A 27,163-nucleotide genomic window follows, 5' to 3' on the forward strand; every position below is an offset into this window, starting at 1 on the left:
TCCAGCTTCTAGAACTGTGAGAAAGGAAAGGTACCACATCTCAGATGCCTTGTTGCAGTGGGACAAAGCAGAACCATGGTAACTACACTAACAGTTATTGTGTCTATTGCTTTTTGAAAGTGATGTTGGTGCTGGTCAGTGTTAAGTGCCTTAAATGGTTGGGTCATTTGAAATCTCACACTAACCTTGTGAAGTGCATGTGTTCCTTAAGTAAACGTGAATGGGAGAGTGTGTGGGAGACCCTGGATTTTCCAGACACCAGAGCTGAGTTTCACCCTGTGCTGTTCGGTCTTTCCCCTCATCCCCCCTTCTATCACATTCTGGAATAAAACTGCTGTGCTATACCTTTCCCATGTTTTTGTCATCTTCCTTCCAACCTTGAACACCAGACACATCTCTTCTCCCATCATCTGTTATGCACATGTAGTAGACTAGACGTGGATTGCAGGTGTCCTTTGTGCCGTGGCAGAGAGAAGGGGGAGCCAGGAGGCATGTGGAGAACATATAATAAAATTTCCTCACAGACATACTTATGATTTGAATGATGACTGTATTATCTCTTCCTTGACTCCTTTTTTTGGTTATTAACTTTTGTATATATTTCACGTACCATCTCATTTGTTTGAAGTGTATGTTTCAATGACTACTACAGAATTGTGCAGCTTGTTTTTGATTAGTCTATTTCAGACATTTCATATAAAAGGAATTGTGCAGTGTGTCATGTTTTATGATGTGCTTCCTCTGTGTAGCATAATGTTCTCAAGATTCCTCTATATTATAGTGGGTATCAGTACTTCCTTTTCTATTGCTGAATAGTATTTCATTTTGTGATCACAGAGCAGGCTGGGACAAAAGGCAATTGCTTTTTTTATACAAGTGTCATATTCTTATTTGATGCTTGGTATATACAAAAAACTGAAAGATTTTGTGGTATATAGAGATTGAAACAGGTTCTTTACTTAAGGGACTTAGGAACTTCTAAGGACGTTGAAAGATGATATTAGTCTGTGCCTTGGGTGTGTATATGCCAAAATCAGTTTCAGAGGAAGGAGAGAATTGTGATTTACGGTTGCCAGTTCTAATGGCTTCTTTTCCTCCCTTACGTCCTCCTGCTCCTCATTCTCATTATTATTACCATACCTGCTAATGTAACTGTCTTTTATGTAGTCACTGCATTCAGCAAGTTCATTCCAGATTCCCTTAACTCTCCTTGAATATTTAAAACACGAGCCATTTTTGGACACTTCAATAGTAAAATTTTGTTAGAATCTTGATGATGATCAAGTTTGTAATAACATTAAAAACTAGAAGTGGCAGTACCAGGTTATATAGAGATGTTCACAAGTGGAAAAATACATTCAGCTGATGAAATTCGCAGGTTTAATCTGTTAAATTCAGCAGGAGTTGAGGGCGAGGTTCAGTGGATAGTGAACCTTGTAGCTTCTGTGTATTCTGATAAGCATTGCATAAATAGCAGTGGTAGCTACCTGAGTGAACTACAGATCTACAAAGGAAGCTCTGTTTAGGATACTATGAAATAACACCTGTTTCAGTTAGATATTTGGGTAGCTTGCCATCTTTTTAAACTTTTTAATGATATTTTAATTATTTCATTATAATAGTAATTAATGTAATTTCTTAATTTTGCAAAATTGTATAATTAGGTATGGAAGATAACTAATGTATACTTAGGGCACTTCTAACTGAAAATCATATAGGACATCCTCATGCACTGGTTTAAATATAAAGTACTATAAGTAATTCAATTATGAGATCTAAAACTTTATAATATGCTATAGGGAGCCAGGAAAAGTTTTCACTTACTAATCTTTGTTGAATTAGTTGGATTTTAAAAATTTTGTGACATTTAATTCCCAATTTGTGAATATGAGTTAAGTACTGCTTATAAGTAATCCTGAATAAATAATATTTAGCAAATATATATTTCCTTAAAAGTAGATAGACACCTGTGCATTTAATAGCATAAAGCATCAAAATATTAAATTATGATCCACAAGAAAAGGGTTTCTTTTTCCTCTTTAAAGGTAACCAACATAATTTTTATTTTTATAACACTTGTTTTTTAAAATCATAAAATGAGTTTTTAAAATGTATTGCCTCTTATATTCAATTATTGATACATGCAAGAATGTGTAAGTGTAAACATACTATATGGGTATTATTTAATCTTGATTATGTAAAAAGTTATCTTTCAGGCCCAGCATGGTAGCCTAGTGGTTAAAATCCTTGCCTTACACATGCTGGGATCCCGTAGGGGTTCCTGTTCTAATCCCAGTGTCACCGCTTCCCATCCAGCTCCCTTCTTGTGGCCTGGGAAGGCAGTCGAGGATGGCCCAAGCCTTGGGCCCTGTACCCCAGTGGGAGATCGGAAGAAGCTTCTGGCTCCTGGTTCTGGAATAGCTCAGTTATAGCCGTCGTGGCCTCTTGGGGAGTGAACGAGTTAATGGAAGATCTTCCTTTCTGTCTCTCCTCCTCTCTGTATATCTGCCTTTCCAGTAAAAATAAACAAAATCTTAAAAAAAAAAAGTTCTTTACTAGCTGGAAATTTTGCAAGCAACTTATTGGCAGGTTCAGCAGAATTCTGTGACCTTTGAGTCACACCTGGGTTGAATCCTCATCTACCAGTTGACTGCATTCCCTTGGCTGAGCTCTTGAATGTCTCTGAGCCTGAGTTTTCTCACCTGTGAGCCAGTAATCATTAATATGGTTCTAATAGGGGACTGTTAAATTATCTGATATCTTAGAATGAAGAGAACAATTAAGATGCATTTTAGGTGTTTGGTCACTGGCCTTCAAACAAAAACAATTACCATAAATTAAGAATGGGTTATCTGAACTGATTAGAATGATGACGAACACTGCCAAGCATTGTGATTGTTTTCTATAGTAACATTTGAAATTGGTTGTCTGTAATAACTTTTTCATTGAGTTGTGAACTACTCAATAATGCTTTTAACAAGAACAGTGATATGGAAAGTTCTGTGTAGACTGTTTTCAATCTTAGGATTTTTGTCACTCATCTTGTTTCTCAGGTCCCTCTGAGTACAAAGAGAAGCTGTGTTGTTCCTGTATGAATGAGGGATACCTGTCCTTGGAAGGCGTACCATTCCTTAAGGGTTTTTGCAAGATAAAATTTTATACTTTTGTGTAAACTCCTGTTTTGTTTTGTTTTCATTTTAAAAGGCTTACTCATTTGAGAGAGAGACGGAGGGAGGGAGGGAGAGGTATGTCTCCATTTTCTAGTTCTTTGCCCAAGTGGCTGCAGTGGCTGCGGCTGAGCCAGGCTAAAGCCAGGAGCTCCCTCTAGGTTTCCCACTTGGTTGGCAGGATCCCAGGTACTTGGGCCATCTTCTGCTACTGTTAGCAGAGAGCTGGGCTGGAAGTGGTGTAGTTGGGACACGAAGCAAAAGCTATATATGATGCTGGCACTACAGGTGACAGCTTTACTTGCTATGCCGCAACGCTGGCCCTTGTAAGCTGTTTTTATTACTGTATTCTAGGGAGAAAAACTTTTCCTCCAGCCCTCTCCCTTCATATTTCTCTTTCAGTTGGATATATTCTCTTGTGTACTTGTGGTGTTTGATGAACATTATAGTAATCCATTACTTTTCATTAGGTGATTCAGGTGCCTGAGGATGCAGGAGAAAGAGCTCGGTGGGTACGTAGTGTAGCAACTGGGTCACTGCTCTGGATACTTGTATTCCATGGAGTACTTTTTTTTTTTAAGATTTATTTATTTTTATTGGAAAGTCAGATTTAAAGGAAAGAGAGAAAGATCTTCTGTCCACCGGTTGACTCCACAAGTGGCTGCAATGGCTGATATGAAGCCAGGAGCCTCCTCCTGATCTCCCACACAGGTCCAGGGTCCCAAGGTCTTAAGGTTTTGAACCATCCTTGACTGGTTTCCTAGGCCACAAGCAGGGAGCTGGTTGTGAAGTGGGGCAGCCCAAACATGAAGTGGCAGCTATATGGAATCCTGGTGGATACAAGGCAAGGACTTTACCCACTAGGCTACCATGCTGGGCACTGCAGTATCCAGTTTTAAGTCCTAATTGTGCTCCTGCTACTGTTTTCCTGCTAGCGTATACTCTTGCACCCTGCGAGATAGCAGGATGTAGTGCTTAAGAGACTTGGATTGGGTAGCCAGCTTTCTGTATCAACCTGTATCCAGCTCACATGTCACAGGCATTTTGAAGAATGAACACTTATTTAGAAATGTGACTGTGTGTGTGTGTGTGTGTGTTTCTTGATTAGTAAAACATGTTGCCACTTAAAATGCAGCCAATTTGTATTGCTAAGTTATCAATTAAATGCTAGGCTAGATAAAGAAATACAGGCATGAATATGGAAGATCAGAGTTCTAAAGATAAAATGAAACAAGCATGTGCAGTGCCTGGCAGGATATGATCAATCCCATTATGACGTATTCTGTGCTGAGCGGGAAGCTTTTTGTTTAGTAAGAGACGCTGCTTGGCATGCCCACTTTTATATTGAAGTACCAAAGTCTGAGTTATGACTTCACTCCTGATTCTCACTTTCTCACCGTGGGAGGAAACAGCAATGGCAGTTGCTCTGAAAAACTTTAAGGGTCTGGCATTCAGGTTAACCCATTATATGTGATGCTGGCATCCCATAATTCTAGTTAAAGTTCCAGCTGCTTCACTTCCTATCCAGCTTCCTGCTGATGCTCTGGGAAATGCAGTGAAAGATGGCCAACAGTTTTGGGCACCTACTATGCCTGTGGGAGAGTTGGATGGTGTTCCATGTTCTTGGCTTCCGTCTGTCTAAATCTTTGCCATTGCTACTGTTTAGCAAAAGAGTCTGTGGAACATTTGTGTGTGTGTGTGTGTGTTAAGCCTTTCTCTGTCGCTCCTCCTCATTGTGTAACTGTGCCTTTACGTAAATAAATCTTAAAAAGCTCTTTACTTCAACGTAATTGTAAATTCAGAGGGATTTGAAGAAATGTGCAAAGGAGGCCTATGTATCTTCTATCCGTTTCTCTCAATGGAAGTATCTTGCATAACTATAGTGTAGCATCAAAGTTTCTATTAGTAGTGGCTGGTATCAGGAGCCACAATTGGGAAGGGAGCCCAGGCTAAATGCTGCCCCAGTATTTCATTGTTTCAAGGAATTGACAACCTGTTTTTCCAGAGTTGCTAAAGAATTTTAAATTCCTACCAGCACTGCATACACAGTCCAGCGTGTCTGCATTCTCACCAGCGTTTAGTGACATTGCTTTTTTCTTAACTATTTAATAGAGATGTAATGACATCTTAGTTGATTCTGTTTTTCATTAATGAGCAATGGCATTAAGCATTCTTTTGCCATCAAAGAAAATCTATATTAGAAGTGGACATGCTTTTGGAGAATTGTTTTCTAGTTGAGGCTAGTGAGGACAGTAATAAGAGGGAAATTAATTTGGAAGCTATTGAACTAATCTAGATAGTAATCGCAGATAACTTCTGGAGTAGCCCAGTTGAGACTAGAAAGAATGGTAAAGAGGCTGGTATTTTGATATTTTGGGTTAAATCACTGCTTTAGGATGCCTGCATCCACCATTCTTTTGCCTGTTTTGAGTCCTGGTTTAGAATTTGCATTCAGTTTTCTGCTAAAGAACTTGGAAGGTAGCAGATGATGGCCTGAGTTCCTGCAACTCCTCAGCCCAGCTGTGGCCTGGCTCAGCCCTGGCTGTTGTGTGCATTTGGAGGTTGAACCAGCAGATGAAAGATCTCTTACCCTCTCTGAAAAAGTAAAATGACAATTTGACTATTGATACTTGATGACTGAAGGGTCATAATATTATTGACAAAAGTAAACAATATCTTTTAACTTAGGGAAAATGGAGATTTTGATGGTTATTTTGAGTGTAGATGCATTGATTATTCAATGTGTCCAGAAAGACATTAAAAATATGAATCTATTTTAGAATGTTTAGGGATAGAATTATTTGAAAACCAAATGTAGTGAAATGATAAACTATTATTTGGAAATGGGCAGCGGAATGAATCAGATGTAGAAGGCAGTGTAGGAGTGATCAATTTAATAGTTGAGGGTTATCAGCAGAGTCAACTGATAGAAGACTAAGGAAGATACGGTGGAGGATAGATACTGAGGGCAGTTTCTTTTGATGTATACAAAAGCCAAAACCTCAGAAGGATTGAAGTGTAAATGTGCGCAGTAAGCTGGGAAATTTTCTTAGCACAGGAAAGACAGAAGAACCAGTAGTACCGTGAAAGAATTGAGATCCATATGAGAGTGAGTCATGTCAAACTGCAAACCAAAGGTGCTTGCTGGGAAAAATAAGATGTGAGGGGCCTGGTAGACAGCATTGAGAGGTTAAGAGATAATATCAGCTTTGTCATGGGGTTAAATTTCATGGACCCATGAGAAAAAGAAGAAAACAGTGTGTTCCACATAGATTTGTTTTTTAAACGAGAGAGGCTGAGGACCAATATTAAATGGCCTCTTTGATGTTCTTATAAAAGCAGATAATTTGTTATTTAGGATGCATCCAGGTTATTTCAAAAGCTGTGGCCTTGATTACAGTCTCTGTGTATGAATATAATGCAGCCTTGGATGAAAATGTTTCAACAGCAGCTGCAACAGCATAAGCATTCTATCTTATAGTGTGATCAATGGCCTTGTTTAATTTTTTTCTTTTTTTAAAAAGGGACATACACTTGCCTACCTGAATATCATGCTAGAAAGAAATTGTATTTTAAATAATACTGTGAGAGTGAAAACTCATAAATCATACAAGTTACATATTGTTTTAAAATCATATTACCCAAACATTTGTGTGTCATGAATAGCCCAGAAGCTAGAGTTTTTCAGGGATGAAGAGTAGATGAAGGCATATTTGTGCAAGGCATTCTTAATATTGCCTGCTGATTCAGTGCAGATGATGTCTGTGACCTCGTAAGGAAAGGAAGGCATAGACTCATGCAGCAGGAAGACAATGGGAACAGTGAAAGGAAATGCTATTATTTGTTCTGCCTGTGAGGTTTTTGATTAGGGCAAGGTGGTGGTTAGTATTGCTATGGCATCATCAGTCACCAAGACATGGTATTTCATAAAACAAATATCTTTGCTGTAAAATAAAGTATTTTCTTTGAAATGCAAGCTTGCATGTCTTGAAATGTGAAGTCTGTATTGGTCTAAACAAAGGCATGAGAAGACAGTTGTTGGTGGAGAAATAGTTAAAAAAAAAATAAATGGAGTAACCTGAATATGGCCCAGAAATGAATAGCACATTAAATCGTTCTGATGCCAGTGAAAAAATTGCATGAGACTTACCATTTTATTCATGATTTCATAAGGCTATGTGATTTTTAAAATTCTCAGTCCTGCGATTTTAGTTACTATTGGTAGTTAGAATTTATTGACTTTGTTCTGCTTATTCACAAATACTGTTTTGACATGGCTTGAGCTTTATAGATTTAAAAGGTTTAGCACTTAGAAAATTAAAAATCATGTTTCTCACTTGGATGACTGCACAGAAAGCATTCTAAAGCCTGACACACGGTAGTGCTTATACCAAAGTTCAAAAAGTAAAGAACAGAGGTGTGGATTGTTGGGGGGGATTAAGCTGTCATTAGCTATTGTGCTTGCTTTCTTTGCTTTCCACAGTTGAATAAAGAAAATATGGATTTATGTTCAGCTGGAAACTGTTTGCTTGGAATGAGAAGAAGCAACCCCCACCCCCACCCCCATTGGATGTTTATCTGGAAACAGACTGGAAGGAGGAAGACAGATCTGATCCTCTGGTTTACTCCTTGATGTCCATAGTGGTTGGTTGGGCCTGGTTTGGGGTTGACTCTGCACCTCAGTCCTGGTCTCTTACCTGGAGGCAGGAACCCTAGTAGTTGAGCTATGACAAGCTGTCTCCTGGGGTACACATTAATGGAAAGCTGATGTCAGGAGCTAGAGCTAGGAGTAGCAACCAAGTACTCCAGTATTGCTGCATGTGTTTGAAGTAGCTAAGCCGAACACCTCCCCTCACTTGGCTGCTTCTTGCACTAAAAATTTCACAACTTCTAACCTTGATCCAAAGGTAAGCAAGTTCTGGTTAACTGTCTAATTCATATCTTTCCTGTCTCTGAACTAAATTCTTTTTTATCTTGTTTTAAGATCTATATGTGTATTCCTCATTCACCATAGAATGTTCTTTTTAATAATTTTCCCCTCCTAGTTTCTGTGTGTTCCCCTTTAAAACATTTTTTTATGGTTTTATCATTTTTATGATACAGTTCCACAGGTGCAGGGATTTCTCCTTCCCCTTCTCCAATTCCTCTTATCCCTCTGATTTCCCCTATATTATTATAGTCCCCAAACAGTCACAGGTCCATCATTTTGCTATTTAATTGCATCCTAACATTGTAGGTATATGCCCTTTGGCACAACTCATTTCCTATCACAGGTGTTCCCCTCTCAGGTATTAGCGTGTTGCACTTTTCTTTCAAGTCTCATGTCTGTCTGTCTTAGAGAATTTTTCCTGTGTGATAGTCATGTTCACCTATTCTTCCCGCATCAGTTTTTCTTCCCCTGTTTGACTGTTTTCATATAGCACTTAGTAGCCTGATGTTAAAATTTATACACACACACATTAAACTATAATAAGGTGGAGACTTTCCTTGTTACTCTCTTTCACTTTAGTGTCTAGAGCAATGACTGTCGGAGTAGCTGCTCAAATACTGATGGATTATTTGGCTAGTAAGTTGCAAAGATAAGTCATGGTGAATCTAGCTTATTGGAGATATTTGAATAGTAGGTTAGCTAGGGTGGATAGAAAGCTAGAGTGGAGGTTGAAAGTCTGTGCCAGTGACAAACTGGGTGATCATCCTTCTGGCCTTAGTGGCTGTGATGGCATGTCTCTTACTGAGCTGAAGGGGCAGAGTGTCTGACATTTTTCTGTGAGATCCTGCTATTGTCCTGTTATTGTAACTATTCCTTAGATTCTGTGAGCTATTCCAGCCTGAAATCCATTAACAGTTGCTGCTGTCTGCTAGAGCCTGATGTATGTTCTTTGTGTGCAGAGATAGAGCCTGTGAATTTGTTCAGATGTTTTCAGGTATTAGTGTTAGGTCCGAGAAAGGGCTGATGAGTATAGCAATGAGTAGAGGTTGCAAAATAGGGTAGATGTTAGGGGGCAATTTTTTTTACCTGTTATTCGAGAGATTTTGAATTTGGGCATATATAGAAATTGCAGTTGTCTGTGTATTAGAATCTACTGATTAATTTGTTTTGTAGAAATTTAGTGAATACTTACCATTTTTCCTTATACACAAAGGTTAATTAGTTCACTTGACATACTTATTGAGTGAAAGAAAACTGCTTGCTATGCTTTGCACGGTCGGAGATGAACAAGCTCTGGCCTATAGGAGTTTGCTGCCCAGGAGAGGGAATGCCACACAATCAGATTTGTGCAAAGCATGTAGGAGAATGTGTGGAGGGGAAGCGGTCATCAGCTATATGACTGAGATGTGGGATACATAGATGAAGTTACCTGGAAGACTCTTGATGGATGGGAAAGATGGATAGGTGTTTGGCAGTCAAGGCTGATGGAGCTGAGTGGAAGGAGCCTGGAATTTGAAAGAAAGAGGTGTGGAACTGCAGGGCCAATGGGAAGAGATGCATTTTAGAGTGACAGGAGCATATAGCTTAAGCGGAGGAAGGTTGGACGAGGGGATGGGACAGAGAAGGGGGCAAAAAGATCAGACTAAAGGGTTTGGACTTAATCTATCAATAAGGAGTCACTTAAGGATTTTCCTCTTCCTCCCAAAGGGAATAGAAGAACGTGTTGTTCTTCTAGCAAGATCTCTGGGACAGTACACAGCAGTGTGGGCTGGATGCACACAGGACGTAGGCAGGAACGAGAGAGAATAAACTGAAGCTGCGCGCTCTTCGGTATAGACCTATCCTCATTGACAAGGAAACTGTATCCGAGAGAGCTCTAGACAGACTGACCCAGGTCCACAGGGTGCAGGATACACAGTTCCAGTGTGTGTGTGTGGCATATTCAGGTTGCCCAACAGTTTTGTCATCTTCGTTAGTCATGTTTCACGTTAAAAGACAAGGTGAGGGGCTGGGCGGTGTGGCCTAGTGACTAAAGTCCTCACCTTCAACGCATCGGGATCCCATATGGGTGCTGGTTCTAATTCTAGCAGCTCCACTTACCATCCAGCTCCCTGCTTGTGGCCTGGGAGAGCAGTCGAGGATGGCCCAAAGCCTTGGGACTGCACCTGTGTGGGAGACTCTGAGGAAGTTCCTGGCACTTGGCTCGGGATCAGCGCAGCACTGGCCCTAGCGCTCGCTTGGGGAGTGAATCATTGGATGGAAGATCTTCCCCTGTATTTCTCCTCCTCTCTGCATATCTGACTTTGTAATAAAAATAAATCTTAAAAAAAAAAAAAGACAAAGCAAGGGATGAGAAGAGTTTTGAAAAAGCAATCAGATGACTAACATTGATGCAGTGTCATAGAAGAAATGGTGATGTGGGTCTGGGTTTGTGTCCTAGTGTTGATGACAATTTAGAGATTGGACAGGATGATAGTAGAAGTGAAGTTTTGTTCGAGGGAGGGAGGGAGAGAGAGAGAGACTCCGAATGAGAATGGGGATGAGGATGAGAATAGAGAGACTCCGAATGGAGGGGTTGGTAGAAAGGAAAGAGCAAGCTGCTGAGGTCTCCAGTTTAGGAATATGTCTTCACCATGCTAGCTCCAAAGAGCAGTGGTGATGGTTTTATTAACTACTATGAAGGTGGTATTTCCTGTTCTGTTCAGTGTGAACGTGCTGGTAAGGAGCATCAGCTTACATGTTGGCCAGGAGTTATGGGATGGCATTAAAATGGCCTGATTTCAGTCTTGGGCTTTCTCAGTGTATTATTTATTGTGAACCAAGTAGGCTTGATGAGATGAATTTTGGAGCAAATGGATGTTCTGGAGTTTGCTATTTTTATGAAAGCATGAGCATCTTGTGCATAGGGTATACATTTCTTACAGCTTGAAGTATGGGTATTTTGTTCAAATCCAATAGATTTGCAGCTCAGAAAACTTGAATGACAGGTGGCAAATGCATGTAGTTTTTCATGACTTTTATTTGTCTCTTGAGTTAAGCGTGTGTGTGTATTTTACAGACATGTGTTCAAAAGGCAGAGTAGCAGACAGTAAGGAAGAGTGAAGTAGTTCACTTTCCCAATGCCTGTTATGAGTTGGAACCAGATAGGCTAAAGCCAGGAGCAAGGAACTCCAACTGTGTTTCCTATGTGAGTTATCTAGGAACCCAAACATTTGAGCCATCACATGTACATTAGCAAGAAGAGGATGGAAAGCAGAAGTTAGTCTTGATTCCACAAAATCTGACAGAGGATGACCTTCCAAGTGGCAGCTTACTTTGCTCTGCTCCACAACCCTCACCTCTCTCTTGAGTTTTTGTAGCTACTGTTATATCAGGAAAACAGTCAGCTAGGAGTGGATAATTAAGCCTGTTGTTTGAGATGCCCACATTGCACTTGAAGTGCCTGAGTTCAATTCCTGACTTTGAGTTCTGACTCTAGTTTTCTGCCGGTTAGAGCATGGGAGGCAGTGATGATGGCTCACATAACTTGGCTCCTCCTACCCAGGTTGGCTGGGGTGGTTTCCAGCTCCTGCCTGTGATTTGGTCCAGGCTCAGCTGTTGCAGGTATGCAAGGTATGATCAAATAGATGGGAGCTTGCTTGCTCTTTGCCTCTAAAATAGATAAGTTATTAATTAAAAATTTAAAAATTACTAGTGTCATTTTGAAAATTCCCATTGAAAGTTAACAACAAAGAAATGACCTGTAATAAGCTTGCTTAGTATTAGATTTTAATTAGCAAACACTCAATTTGGTTTTGAATGCGTGTCAGCAAGTCTTCCTTTTTGTGTGTGTGTGTGAAATATTTTTGTATGTATAATAAACTAAAATGTGAAAATATTTTTTGAAAAATCACCCAACTATGTCAAGGTGTATATTTGTACACAAATGAATATACTTCTTTCTCTTAAGAACTGACTATTTTAAAATAGAATAATGATAAAAGGTAGTGATCCAAATCATATTTGGTCTATTTCTTTAATGAAATATGGATTCTAAAGTTATTTTTCTGCTATTATAGTCCGTATATTTAGAAATAATCCAAAGAAAGCACATTTAAACTATAGAGTAGTATTTCATGGAAGACCGTATAGTAACATATTATTTTAAGTGGACTGAATCCATTGGGAATTGAAGTAATTTGAGAATTTAGTAAATGTATTCTTATGATAATTGTCTCAGAAGTAATAAGCACATTAATTCTGAGTATGGCTCAGTTAATTTATTTGAAATAATTGAAATGGTAGTAAAGATGATGTTGCTAGTTTTTAGTAGTAATTGGTACTAGCAACTCTGTTAGCAAAGAGCCCATTGTTTGCATAGTATTCACTAATGTGCAGTTGAAGGAATTTATCCATATGTTTGTTTCATTTGTTTTTGGTTGGTAAAGCAACCATGTCTGATAGACTAGAACTCTAGAATCAACTAAATTGACACACTTAGAAATAAGGCATTTATTTGAAGATCATACACCTAGTAAAGTCTAGGATTTGACTTTAGGCATTTCCGACTTTAGGTTCGTGGTTACATTGTTTGTTACTGTGTTCTTTCTACCTGATTGCTGGATTTCCCTTTCTAATTAAAAATCTTAGTATGTAATGTTTGTGCACTATCAGAGCATGCCCGCTCCTAATTGTGTATTGAAAATCACTGGACAAAGCAAATTCTATCAGAAGAATTGGCCAGTAATGATGTAGCATTTGGTGTTGGTATTGGTTGGAATCGTAGGAAGTCAGATTTCTTACGGTAATGGTCTAAATCCCATGTCCTGTCTTTGTACCATGCCCTCATTACCTGCAAGGTGATATGTACCAGGAGCAATATTCTTGGAAAACCCAGATCTATACATTAATGTTAAAAAGTTGTGCCATGTTTTCAGTAATTAGTTCAAAAGAAAGATTAAATAGTCTTGACTTCTCCCTAAAAAAAATCTGATTCTGAGGATGCAAGTGACAACATGTGCCACCAGGAGCAGCAGTCTCAGATGTCAGTCCACTGCATGGTTAGAAACACAATTTGGGGCTGCAGTTATACCAGAGTGGGTTAACCTGCGGCCTGTGATGCCAGCATCCCGTATCATCACTGGTTTAGACCTTGACTCTTCCACTTCACATCCAGCTCCCTGCTGATGGACCTGAGGTGGCAGTGTAGAATGGCCTAAGTCCTTGAGTCACTGCTACCCATATGACACCTGGCTGGCGTTTGGGCTCCTGGCTTTCTGGGCTCCTGGCTTCTGTCTGCTCCAGCCCTGGCTATTGCAGCTATCTGGGGAGTCAGTTGGTGGCTAGAGGATCTTTCCCTCCCTCCCTCCTTTCTTTCAACCCTTCCCTCTCTCCCCCTCCTTATCTTCTTCCTTTCCTATCCCCTCCCTTTTTATTTTATCTCCCCCCCCCATTATCTGTAGCTCTTTCAAACAAATATTTATTTTTAAAAGTATTTGAAAGAAACACAGTATGCACAGGAACTGATGGAGTAAAATTACTCATAGAGAAGATCAAGCAAAATCAGGATCAGAGCTCGATTTCCCCTACGGTTAGCCAATCTGACTCTGCAGCCAATGAAGAGATGTTTCTAACATACCCTTCCTGTGGTCTGGATGCCCTGTTTTTACCCTACCAATTAAAGCAGCAAAATTTGCCTAGTACAGTATGATGTATTTGCACAAACAGAATGAAGAAACGAATAGTGTTCCAGAAGAGGAAAGGATAGTCTGTAAGAGTATGCTCAGCACTGACCGTAGGAGCTCTTTATCTCTTAGCAAGGAGGTGTTGGTGCTCAAAGCATGTTCTCATTTAGCCATGCAGAGGTGACTATGTGTGATTGCCTTTCCCAAGCAGCACTGTAGTTACACCTGAAAAATCTTGTGACTAGGAGCTGTGTAGTTGTGTACTCCATATTTTAAAAAGTGTTTTTCATTGTTGATAGTAGCCTGACAACTGAATGAAAGATTAGTTGTATTTTCAAGAGTATGTGCTCTAAAGATGTTAGGTTGTTTGTACTCTGTGTTATCAAATCATCCTTACAGCTCATTTCTTGTTACTCTAGGTTTTCAAAATTAGCACAGGCAGCTGTTCTTATCTGAGATTCTGTCAAAAAGGAAAGTTAATGTGGATGGTGACATCTCAAAACTAACCATGGATAAACCACAAAAGTAAGACAAAAGCCTGAATCCAAGGAAGTATTAAAATAACCAGGACAAATCAGAAATAACTAAGGCTTTTGAGGAGTGAGTCAGAGAGAGAGACACACAGAGAGAGAGAGTGTGTGTGTGTGTGTGATTTTAGCCTAGGATACAGGATGGCCTGAGATATTTGGAGAAGATAAATTGTTGCAAGTTTTTATTCTGTCCTTTAAGTTTTGTTTTTGACCTTTCTCCAGTTGCCTTGAGACAATAATTGCATACCCCTCTGCTATAGAAATTGATGTCAGTAAGGGTCAAGTCAGGGCAGTGCGAAAGGCTGCGGAGTAAGAAGCTGATGAGAATAGGATGAACAGCTACCCCAGGACATGAAAGCCTTCTAGAGCTTGCATGTTGTGCGTGTTGTACCCTACATTGATTATCTTCCTTCAGAGCTGCTGTTTCTTTCTTTCTAGAATCCTTCCTGTACAAGTTATCTGGTGGAAGGCAAAAAATAGAATGGACAGGAGGGATTATTTGATTCTTTGGCTGATTTCTTCCATGCTTCTGAAAGTTTCCAAGGGGGACAACAAAGACTTGTATTTTGGCAGTTTTCATGTGTGTAGTAGCCAATATCTTGTGGATGTGATCTCAAAGGCCCCAGTATTGAGTACAGCCATGGTTAAAAGCAAATAATATTCTGAATTCAGTAGTCTTTATTTACTATTTCACTTTCTGTGTTACTATTTCACTTTCTGGTCTGCTGTGGTCCAAAAGCATTACATGGAAAATTCCAGAAATAAACAATTATAAATTTCAAATTTCTCTCTGTTCTGAGTAGCATGATGAATTCTTAAACCATTCTGCTCCCAACATGAATCAGCATATTCGCACTGTACACGTATTGGCCATTTGGTCACCTAGGAGTCACCCAACCATCAAATTAACTGTCAGGTAATTGCAGTGCTTGTATTCAGATAGCTGTTATTTTACTAAATGATGGTCCAAACAACAGTAATGATAATATTATGACAGTATGTTGTCATCATGTTGTTGTAATCATTCTACTTCATTATCATTATTAATATCTTAGTCTGATTTGTAATTTGAATTTTTCATAGGAATGTGTTCAGGAAAACATTGTACAAAGCAGCTTCAAGTATACTCAGTGGTAAGGAACAATGATATTGGCACTAAGGATCAAGTAGTCACAGAAACAAAAAGGGAATATTAGATGTGACAAATGTGTTAGTTGAAAGAAGGCACTAAATAAATCAGAAAAATAGGGTAGATTCAGGTAAAAAATGAATTACAGAATTTGTTGAGAAACTGAAAGGAGAAGGAAAACTAGAAATATGAGACTAAAAAATACGAAGAGAGTTTAGTAAGGTATATCATGATAGGCTTTGTCGCGAAATTTAAGAATATCAAGTCTAAAGATATTTAAAAGCTTCCAAACAAAAGAATAGATTATCCACAAACGTGAATCAGACCAAGTGAGCTTTTCAGCTTTAGTATCCTCATTCTCTGTTTTTAAGATAAGGGAAATCATATCTACAGTTCCAAACCTATGAAAGAAATGAATACATATTGCCTTTCATAAAATATTTCTCAATGTAAAAAGGTATTTATTTCCTTTATAACCTTTCTGAGAAAATGTTATAGGGTAGCCGATCATGATATATAATTTTGGGTAAATACTTGGGAGAAGGGTTTGATGTGATTTTTGTTTAAAAGGTGCATTATCACTTTTTGGGTGATATTTGTGCTCTTTTATTTCATATTGCATATATATTTTAGAAATTTGATTTATGCATCTGTTGACATAAAATAGATGATTTTCTGTTTCTAACAAAAATATGATACAAGTGATTTTTAAATTGCTCTTTTTCATGTTTTTAGATTTAGATTTATTTTAAAAGCATGTTGTTATAGCTGATATGCCACAAAGAAGACACATTCCTCTTTAATTTAGAAATTCTCTGTCCAATAGATATATAAGCCACACATGGAATTTGAAATTATCTGGTTTCCATATTAAATATTTTGAAACAAAGAAAATACTATTGTATTTCATGTAACTCCGTGCATGTAAATTATCACCATTTCAGCATTTAATCAGTGTGCAAAATTACTGAGTTATTTTACATATTTTGGTTTATACAATGTCTTAGAATATTGATATATAATCACAGTTTGGATTAACCTCATTTCAAGTACTCAGTGGCTATATGAGAATTGTTGGACAGCCTAAGAGCTAAATTTAAGATTTTTAAGATTTTAATTTTCTTGGTGGTCCTGCAGCTAGTTAGCTGACAATGAAGTGCAGTACTAAAAGTTTAAGACCATTGTTTGGTTGCTTTATTTTTCAGGGCAAAATTGTATCAGAACGCATAAACTCACAAAATGTTCCGATATTGATTGGTTGAATTTTTTATTTTCCTGAGGTCGGGATAGTTTTAAGTGGAAGTTCTGACTTAACATGGACAGTTGAGTCTTTTGATCTTTCCTTGTAGATTGGTTCTTGCTCACACTAGTGAATAACATCTCCATTCTCCTCTTGTACAGGAGCCATAAATCATCTGTCTTTGACTTCCTGCCAGGGTATTGGTGAAAAGTCAGTCTGCCATTGCAAATGTCAGTTTCCTTACATCTTCTGTTGCCCATATGTTTACAGTGATGTGTCTTTAATTAAAAATGCCTGCTGAACTTTTAGGTAATGTTAATTATTTTTCTTAAGAACTTGGTGGTTGATTTTAAAGCTCTGTCAATTGTTTGATAATTTACATGACAGTATTATTTAAGCATCTCAGGACAGATTTGGTTTCATGCTGACATTCATTTACATTTGATTAAATTGAACAAACTGAAGGGATAATAAATCAGGCACAGATCACAAAAGGAAAATTCAAACTTGGCATTTAGTGTACCTACTGTGCTTTATGCAGGAGATTTTGTGACCGTTCATTCATTTCTCATTTCCTAGAGAAAATAAAACTTAGCTGAAAAATGCAAAATGTAAATTTCTCCTTCTCAGTTTTGTGTTAATAATTCTTTAAGTTGCAGCAAAGTGTATTTTTAAAGACCATAGGTGTTTCAAAATATGATTTGGATCTTTGTGTATAGTAGATTGCTTTGGAATTAACTTAAGCTGTAGGTGGTTGTTTCCCTTCCTTTTTCCCAAGATCTGTAATAAAACATGAAGGTGTCAAATATAAAGGATGGCAGTTGCTCAGACTTGTCCTTTACTTGTCTGGTTATCCATCAAACACGATCAACCCGATTGTGCCAGAAAGTATGAAATAATGTCATTGGAAAGCAATCAGTCAAATGTGTGTCAAGGTCTTTTAAAAGTCTCAACTTGCTGTTCTGTTATCATGTTTTACAAATATGATATGCTAAAATGCTCATTCCTGGGAATTGAATCTTTTAAACTCACTTTTTCCCTTCCTTGGAGCTTTGAGCTAGCTGAGCTAGGGTTGTGTAATATGTCAACAGTGGTCTAGAATCTACAACCTTCCTGCTAACAAAAAATACTATGAGGGTCCCTGCCATCACTAGAATGCCAGCTCATAATTTGGGGCAGTCAGAGCAATAGATGGTTTTCTTTATAGCTACATTATTATTTTTTTAACCTAAGCATCCCCTCCCCCCCACTTTTCATACCAGCATCTCTTATTATGGAATCAGCTGATTGTTTCTAATCTAAGAAATAGTAGGAAATAAAAGTCATAATGAAAAAAAATTAATTTTTAAGAATGGAATTTTACATATAATTTTGATACTGGCTGGCCTAAATTAATATTGAACTGATTTATTTTTGTATTGGTACGGATATATTAAATTCCTAGTCTTAGGTCTCCATTCTTAGGATTGTATGGTTTTGAAACTTCCAAGAATTTAGAAATGACAAGACACCAGCAATGCAGATTCTTATGAGCCTCCCTAACTGAAAATCTGAAATTCAAAATACTCCAAAATCTGAAACATTTTGATCGTGACAGGATACTCAGCATATTGGAGTTTGTGCAGACATTTCAGATTCTGAAAATCTCTAAAAGTCTGAAACACTTTCCCTCCAAGCATTTTGGATGAGGGAAACTTACCCTGTAATTTCTGATATGAGGGTAAAAAAAAATAATAATAAAAAAGAAAAGAATTTTCAGAGTCCTGATGTGAATGTTGAAATGTTTGAAAATATATCTGTTTCATGTTAAATGGTTTTTGTCTTCAAATGTATGATAAATGAAAACCTTTTTGAAAGTGCACCAGAAAAGTGAGGAGAAAGTGTGGTTGGCATTGCTGATATCCTATCACAGTACTTTGTATTTTCAAATTTCCATTTCATAATGAGTGGTAGTTATGTAATTTTGTCTTAACAATGGGAATTATTTATTCCTGTGGTTCTAATTTGTTTTAAATCTATTAATAAAAGTTTTATAATTAACCCCAAGGCTTTAATTTCAGTAGATAAAGCATGCTTCTGTGTAGATTTTTGAAATACTAGGGGGTTTTTTTGTTTTGCAGAAAAACTTAAAAATTTGACAAACTTCTACAATGTGCTTATTTTTAATGAAGTTATAAAATTTCATGAGTAGCAAAAAATAACTTAAATTTTTATTATAGCTAAACAAATCAAATTGTACAGTACCTAAATATTTAAGATTAGAGAAACAAATTGATTTAAATGTGGAGGCATGCTAACTGGCTTTATATTTCACTAAAACCATTTTATACATTTACAATGGCAAGGTCTCTCAAGAAAGGCATTGTTCTGCTTGAGACACAGAAAATTATGTAACAGGCAAGGAAAAATATTTTGAGCTTAAGCAAAGGAATACTCCTTACCATCTGTTAAAGTTGTGTTGTTTGCCATCTGGGACTACCATCTTGAATTGTATTTAGAATGAGTGGTTTGAGGTGCAGCCACAGGAGAGGGAAATCTGTTTCCTTCATAATTACTTGTTCTTAGTCACCTGAGGTCCTCCAGTTCCTCAAGTACATTTCTAAGGATTATGCTCTGTGCCATAGCAGATCACAGTCTAAATATGGATAAAAAAAATCTTTAATAACTCCTTTGCTTTATTCTCCGATCTTCCCAACTCTAACCCAAAGTCCAAATTGGTAGGAAGGGAGCTTATGTAGAAAAATGAAAGTGTATGCTTACACACCTGTAATCAGTATATTTATTTTCATGAAACATTCTCAAATCCAGGCATACTTTTTCCTAATACGAATATTTTTGTGAACTTTTTGAAGAGTTCTTGTGTGGGTGTGCTTTTCTACTCTTCAAAAATATCTTTTAATCCCATTGCCATGAAATTTATGGAGTCAATTCTTGAAGATTTAATGGCTAAAACAAATGTCAGTTTTAGTAAGGGGAAATGGCACAGTGAGTTGCACCAAGAAGCAGAATCATCTTAGCCAGCTAACTCTGAGCTTAAAACGTATTAGTCAGTCCTCCTTTTAGGGAAAGCTGTAATAAACAATAGTGGGGAAAAGCAAGTGGAACATCAGATAAAGCTACCACCTGCAACACTAGTGTCCTGTATCAAGAGTGCCAGTTAAAGCCCTAGTTTTCATCCAGCTACCTGCCGATACACTTGGGAAAGCAGAAGATGGCCCAAGTACTTGGCCCTTGCCCTCTACTTTGGGAACCCGGATGGAATTCCAGCTGCCTGGCTTTTGCCAGATACAGCCAGAGCTGATGAGGCCATTTGCGGAGTGAACTACCAAATGAAAGATCTCTGTCTCTCTGGTCTCATCTGTGTCTCACCCCTTTGAAATAAATATAATAAACATTAAGAAAAAAACATTCTCACAAATGAAATGTATAATGGAGACTAGTATACTTTGAGGTAAAGATATATTGTAGTATACATTTCTACTGAATGAAAGGAGGACTCCCAGTGAAGCAGTTAAATATGCATTTGCAATAGATACTGGACTTTCTGCCATTATCTATATCCACAATGCCATGATATACTAAATAGAAGAGTGTTGGACTTATAACTGTTGTTGAAAGACTATGCTATTATGATAAAATGTGGGTTTGGGGAGAATCCTTCTGCCTATGGAACTGTAACATGAAAATAATGATAAAAAATATTTACAGGAAAGGTGAGTAAACTATAGTGTTATGTTTCCTAACCTAGCAAGATGACCTAATTTATGGTAACAAATATATTAAGGAATAAATGGAAGGGAACTTCAAAGGTTGATGGTTATTTTAGTGATGTAAGTTACTCTGAAATTCTTGCATAGGTTTTTCTTGGTATGTGTTCTCCTTGAACTTTTTGAGGTTCTGTTACTTACCAAGCCATAGAGTAACAGTGACATTGTTTTATTCAATGATAAAATAAGCACTAATTTTGTAGCAAAAGGAACAATAACATGTTGAGGAGTCAAATGGGAATTTTGAATACATTTTTGATGACTCTTGTAAACTAAAGGGAGTTGATGAGTAGGTCATAAAGGTCACTTATTCCAGCTACCTTTGGCTGAACAGTATGAGAAGTTGTTGGGGAGCCTCAAGGTTAATAGCATTGTTAGGGGTTTTTTTTTTGAGGATTTGAATCCATATAGAACTCTTAGCAGATTGACTAGTCAGTAATAATAATAACAAAATGCTGAAAGTGCTAGCTGTGTTATTGCAGTGTTATTCAATAAGAGCAATGCTTTAAGAGACTGAAATAAGGTTAATAGTCCAATCTCTTGATGCCAACACAAAAAACAAAACATGTAGGATTCTCCTGAGATCTTTGTTTTACTTTTGAGAAATCTGATTGTGATACTGCTAGCTATAGTAGTTTAGAAACTTTGAGCCGAAATTATCAGAGTATGCTAGGAGTAAAATTATTTTTGAATGTTTTACTGTAAAATAATTCAGTGGTCTGTGAACATTTATTGTGGAATAGGTTAATACTCTTCTTTCTCTCTCTCTCTTTTTTCTTGCTCAAGCAGTTGTTTTACATTTCTAAATGATGTAGCGCATCAGTAAGGTGCTTAGGTTAGCCTTTTAATAACAAGCTTCTTTCACGCCATAGGTTTCATGATCCGAAAGCAGCCCTGGGATGCCTGCTTGTATCTTTCCCAGATATGCTCCTTCAGCTCCTCATATCATCCAGATCCTTGAGCTGGAAATATCTTGTTAACTCAACACTGTTTAATATTCTTTGGAAATTAAACTATTTGGGCATGCTTTGGGCTTAAATGGAATCTATGCATTTCAGTTGGCAAGCTCATGGGTTGGATTTTAGAGTCTGCTTTTGAAAGTCATGTTTATAGCCTGCTGATAGAGAAATTTCCATGTACTGAAAAGTTGCACTGACAACACCACGCATTCTATTGGAAGCTCCAGTGAGATAATATATGTGAGATAGCCTTGTGAAAACCAGTAAGTGCTCTGGGCATCTGAACACGAGACTGTTACAATTAGTGGGAATAACCTCTCAGCCTGCCAAGGGAGAATAAGAAATGGGAGAACAAATTTGGTTCCAGGAGCAAGGGGAAACATTACATGGAATCTCACAGTTTGGGATTGATAATTGGGATCAGTTACCATTATAGGAAAATGCAGTTCAAAAAGAGACAGGGTTTTCCGTGGTTAAAATCAATGAAGTTAAAGAACAGCAGCTTGTAAAATTTAATTTTATTTGACATCTGCCTTGGTCTCAGGCATAGAAGAATAGTTCTGTTGAACAGCCTGTTCTCTCTGAAGCTGTATCTTTGTTACCTTAAGGTTTGTCTACATAAATTCTTGCCTTTGGGGGTTCAAAGAATTATCTCTTGATCTGCAAATCATATGTCTCCTAGAATCTGTGAACAAAGTATAATGTGTTTATCTTAGGCAGATAGTGGTTGGCATTGTAAATGTTGCATTGGTCCGCCTTGGGGGCTGCAGCATGTATTCAGAACGCTTGCAAATTTTGCCCAAGATGAACAGAATAACAAATGCATTTACTTTACCTTTCCATTTGTAAATTTCCATAACTGCTACTGCTTTTCTATCCTGGGAAGTGTGTGCTGTTGAACACTATCGGGAGGGACGTGGTTGTCCTGCTAGCCTGGCTTGGTTGTCTGTAAGGTACAATTTGGTATCAGTGGGTATTGTCATCCCTCTTGAGTTTTAAGTGAGTGATAGAGGGCAAAAACACAAGAGGACAAAATTGAGCAATATTTTCTAAGCGAGCATTGTTTTCCTGTCATTTTTATGTGTTTTAATTTAGCCAGGGTTGGGTGAACAGTGCAGAGAAGGAATTTATTATTTTTAAATGAAACCACCTTCTTGTTCTTCATTTTGAACTGATTGAGCCACCTTTGTTTTCAAAATGTCTGCGTGTTTAAGAACCATTTACTGCATTTGCTAGTGTGTTTAACTCTTCTGATGTACAGCACTTGGGGAAGAAAATCATTAAAAATGTTTTCTGCCTACCAGACCCTTATTAAATCCCTTCAAAAAATTGTGCTGCGAAACAGCAAGTGGCTGACAGCAGATCCTCTTTTGGGTTTTGAGGGCAGCAGTGAGCTCCACAGTTGGAGGCAGAGTGCTTTCCTCAAGGAACATTTTTTTTTTACAAAGGAAATTTATTTATTCCAGTGGGTGCGAGAGTTAAATTGGAGCTTTTTGCTGTGTTCTCTGTGTAATAAATCTGATTTCTTAAAGATGGTAAGACACAGCTTTTAGACCTATTGATAATATTCTTTGTTTCTCTTACTAACTTGCTACATCTACCAGGATGGTACATTATCAGCAAGTAATCTGTTACCTCCTGTTCCATATCCAGAGCAGAATTGCATATTCCCTTTCTAGTGTTTTTGAAAATAAATAATTATTTGGCAGCATTACAAAAAGGAAGAAAAGGTAGAGAGATCTTCCATCCACTGATTCATTTCTCAGGTAGCTGGACTAGGATAGGGCTCCCTTGTAGGTGGCAAGAGTCCAAGCACTTGTCTCATCTGCTGCTTTCCTAGGCACATAGGCAGGGAGCTATATCAGAAGTAGAGTATGCTGACTTGACCCAGCACTTACAGGTGATGCCAGCATCGCTGGTGGCAGGTCCACCGCCACTACAACCTTGGTTCTAAGGTGAGACTTCGTAAGCTCATGCCTTTCTTAGGAATGCTTGAGTTTGGCAGACCTTTCATGGATTTTATGCAGGACCTTCTAAGTGTGGGAGCAAAGGAATGGGTAAGATAGAAGTGTTCCTTTCATGGAATGAGCTTGTATTTTATAAGGAGAGAAAGACAAATGAGAAAATTAAAAATAAGGTAATTTCTGATGGAAGCAAACATTATGAGATACTTGAGTAGTAGGTAGGAATATCCACAGAGAAAGTTTTTGCTTTTCTGAGACGGGTTAGAAAATGCCTCTAAGGGCCCAGTGGCGTGGCTTACTGGCTAAAGTCCTCACCTTGAATGCACCGGGATCCCACATGGGTGCCGGTTCTAATCCTGGCAGCTCCATTTCCCACCCAGCTCCCTGCTTGTGGCCTGGGAAAGCAGTCGAGGATGGCCCAATGCTTTGGGATCCTGCACCCATGTGGGAGACTCTGAGGAAGTTCCTGGCTCCTGGCTCCGGATCGGCACAGCACCGACTATTGCGCTCGCTTGGGGAGTGAATCATTGGACGGAAGATCTTCCTCTCTGTCTCTCCTCTTCTCTGTATATTTGACTTTGTACTAAAAAATAAATAAATCTTTTAAAAAAATGCCTCTAAGAAGAAGTGATCTTGGAGTCAAATCCTAAAACGTGTCAAAGACGCCTTTTGTGCAAAAATGTGATAGTCCCCAAGACTGAAAGTTAATGTGTGGAATGAAATTTGAAAAAGAGACCTGCCTTGTTTTGAGAAGAAAGGTAATAAGAATACAGAAACCCTCTAGAGTCAGAGGGGTCTAGCTGCTTCACATGCAATGAGTAATGTTCTGTCTAAACAGTGAGGAAGAGCAGAGGGCATGGTGCTGTGTGGGTCCAGGTCTTGGGTCCTGTGTGCATGTGAGAGAGGAGCTGCCTGTGGCCTGAGGAGACTGTTTTCTTTGTAAAAGGGCAGTGATGAACCAGATACCTTCAAACTTTTTTTTAGTATCTTGCAATTTTGAATTTCTGTGATATTTATTAACATTTCAAAGAGAGTTTTCAGTTGGTAAATTAATCTATATCCAAATACATGTTTAGAAGCAAGTCTTATTTATACTAACCTTTAAAATGAGGTTTATTTAGGAATTAAAATCTTTTATTTTTTGTACATTTATATATCCATGTCCTTTATATCAAGTAAGCCAGGTGCTGGATATGTTCTTAATAATGAAAGAACATATTTTCTTAAATGTTTTTGATGTTGTTTACATGGTTGACAAGCATACATACCGATAAGAACACTGAATAGGGTGGGGAAGGTTGAGGTATGTGGGAAGGTGGGTGGGACCTATGCTTCCAATTTTCCTTTTCTCTATCTGTTGGGGGTGGGAGAGGCTGCTCCCAGCTACCAGACTACATCAATACCCGGGATGGGGAATTTTCATTAGCGACATCTTAGAAAACTCAATGTAGAGAACAGTGTTCCAAGGGTACAACTTGAGTTATTCTGATAGTTCCAAGATGCTGTTGGTTTCATGTCTTCATGGCTTAGAAAATCCTTCCAAGGTCCATTGGCTGACAGAGTCCACCCTACTGCATCCACTCATGCAGATCCTTGCTGCCAAAGCTCAGCCAGAAGAATTGCCCAACCTGTTCTGTTTTTCACCAAATATATTTGGATTTGTGGTTAATGGAGTTTGTAGATACAGGAACCCACAAATATGGAATGTTGACTTTTGGTTCTTTGAAGACTGATAATTATGATTGAGTTTAGTTTTTAGTTAGATCAAGTTTTTGCTTAAAGATTGAATTGGAAAAGCTTTACATATGAAAAGTAGATAAATGCCTTGCTTCTTGTTAATCAAATTACACAGTTGCTAGTGCTGGAGTTGTCACAATTCAATAAATATTTTTGAAATATCTGTTAATGGGGTGAGTGGTAAGGGTGTAGTAAACTCCTGTTATCCACTGGATGCGTATAGTAGCCTCCCTGACCCAGAGAGACATTGCAGAAGAAATAGAAAAGTTATGTACTGTCAACCAAAGCTCAGTAGATGGGTTTTGTACTTTAAAGAGTTTTATAATAGTTCTATTACTTCATCTTTAACATGAAACTGTATTCATTTTTTTTGAAAGTGTTGGGTTTTTTTTAATGAAAGCAGAATTTAAAAATCTCAAATTTGCCCTTGTATTTATTTTATTCACAGCATTGATATATGGTATAAGAGTCAGTGTAGTTAGAGAGTCAAACTTGAGAGCAGGTTAGAGTTGTGGCAAGTCCTCCAATACTTGGCCGTGTATGAGGGTTTCAGAAATAGGAGCTATGGCAAATTTCCATGTGATGGCTTGTTGTCATGCTGTGCAGTTGGCAGAATCTGTGTAGTCAGTCAGTCATTCAATCCCAGTGTTTCAGTAATGAGGCTCAAAAGGGAAATTTTAAGTGTGTCTGATGAAGGACCAATGTAATGACATTAACCTGGGAGCCCAGGGAATTATGAAATGATTTAATTAGGAGAGAGGTTAACTTTCATTTTGAAAATTTCTTTCTGACCTTGGAATGGAGGATAAGGGAACAGGCACGAATGAAGGCAAAAACAGCTGAACAGAGTTGTATTAATAGATAAAAGGAAATGAAAAAGCAGATCGAAATAAAGGATAGACGAGAAATCCTTCATGTTTAAAAAGAACAAGTATCTGGAAATACTTTTAGATTGCTAAGGTGATTTTGTTCTTTTTGGATAAGATTTAATTAAAAAGCATGCCATATAGACAGATTCGAAGAGCCTAGCCTTGCCTTGTCTTCAGAGAATTGATCTAAAATATACAGATAAATCCTTTTTTTAAGGTTTATCTTATTGGAAAGGCAGATATGTAGAGATGAGGAGTGACAGAGAAGATTTGTCTGATGATTCACTCCCCAAGCAGCCAGAACGGCTGGAGCTGAGCTAATCCGAAGCCAGGAGACAGGAGCTTCTTCTTGGTCTCCCAAGCTGGTGCAGGGTCCCAAGGCTTTGGGCTGTCCTCGACTGCTTTCCCAGGCCACAAGCAGGGAGCTGGATGGGAAGTGGAGCTGCCGAAATTAGAACTAGCGCCCATATGGGATCCCGGCACTTTCAAGGCGAGGACTTTAACCACTACGCTATCACGCTGGGGCCTACAAAGATCATTTTAATCCTGTTAAGGCATTATTTTGGTTCTGAGATGAACATGGAAATGACATTTTTATAGGCTATTTTAACAAACACAGGATGTATTCAAGTGTTAAAGTGTTTTGCTTATAAGTTTTGGTAACCTTTATAACATTTTATAAGTTATAAATACTATGCTTGTTATAGTTCAAGGATACTGAGGAGCTTGGATATTCTAAAATTACAGCAGACCAATTATCTCCCTTTACTGTATTTTTAAATTAGTAGCTTTGTTTACATATGCTAATTTCCATATACAATTTGGAAAGCTTATTAGTAGATATAAATTCATAAAAGTGACTTCATGAGTGCTATGTTGGTGAATTTTCTTTTCACAAATTTATTGAACTTATTTGAGTGACATAAACATCAGGTTCGAATAGAAGGTTTGTTTTGCATTTCAGGAATTAATGAACATATGAAAAAGCTAAAGAAAGAATAGCATGTTTAAAACCAAAGGAGGTGTTTCAGTTTGGAGCTTAAAACCTCTCTGGTAAATTGACAGTTTTTTAGTACGAGAACTAATTTGATCATAATTGAATCTGGAATAGACTTTTCAATGTTCATTAAGTTTATACCAACCTATCTGAAAGTTTAGGAACAGCGTGTATTATTTGGGAGTAAAAATCTTAAAAGCGAGGACAGACA

General features: G+C 37.9%; 1 protein-coding gene across 1 annotated transcript in view; it reads left to right on the forward strand.

The window, feature by feature from the left end:
• Positions 1-27,163, forward strand: part of PRIM2 (DNA primase subunit 2) — a 270,527-nt gene that overhangs the window by 124,638 nt on the left and 118,726 nt on the right. The window lies entirely within an intron of this gene.

The sequence above is a fragment of the Ochotona curzoniae genome, unplaced genomic scaffold, assembly GCF_017591425.1.
Source record: "Ochotona curzoniae isolate NIBS_2020 unplaced genomic scaffold, NIBS_Ocur_1.0 contig_3819, whole genome shotgun sequence".
NCBI lineage: Eukaryota > Metazoa > Chordata > Mammalia > Lagomorpha > Ochotonidae > Ochotona > Ochotona curzoniae.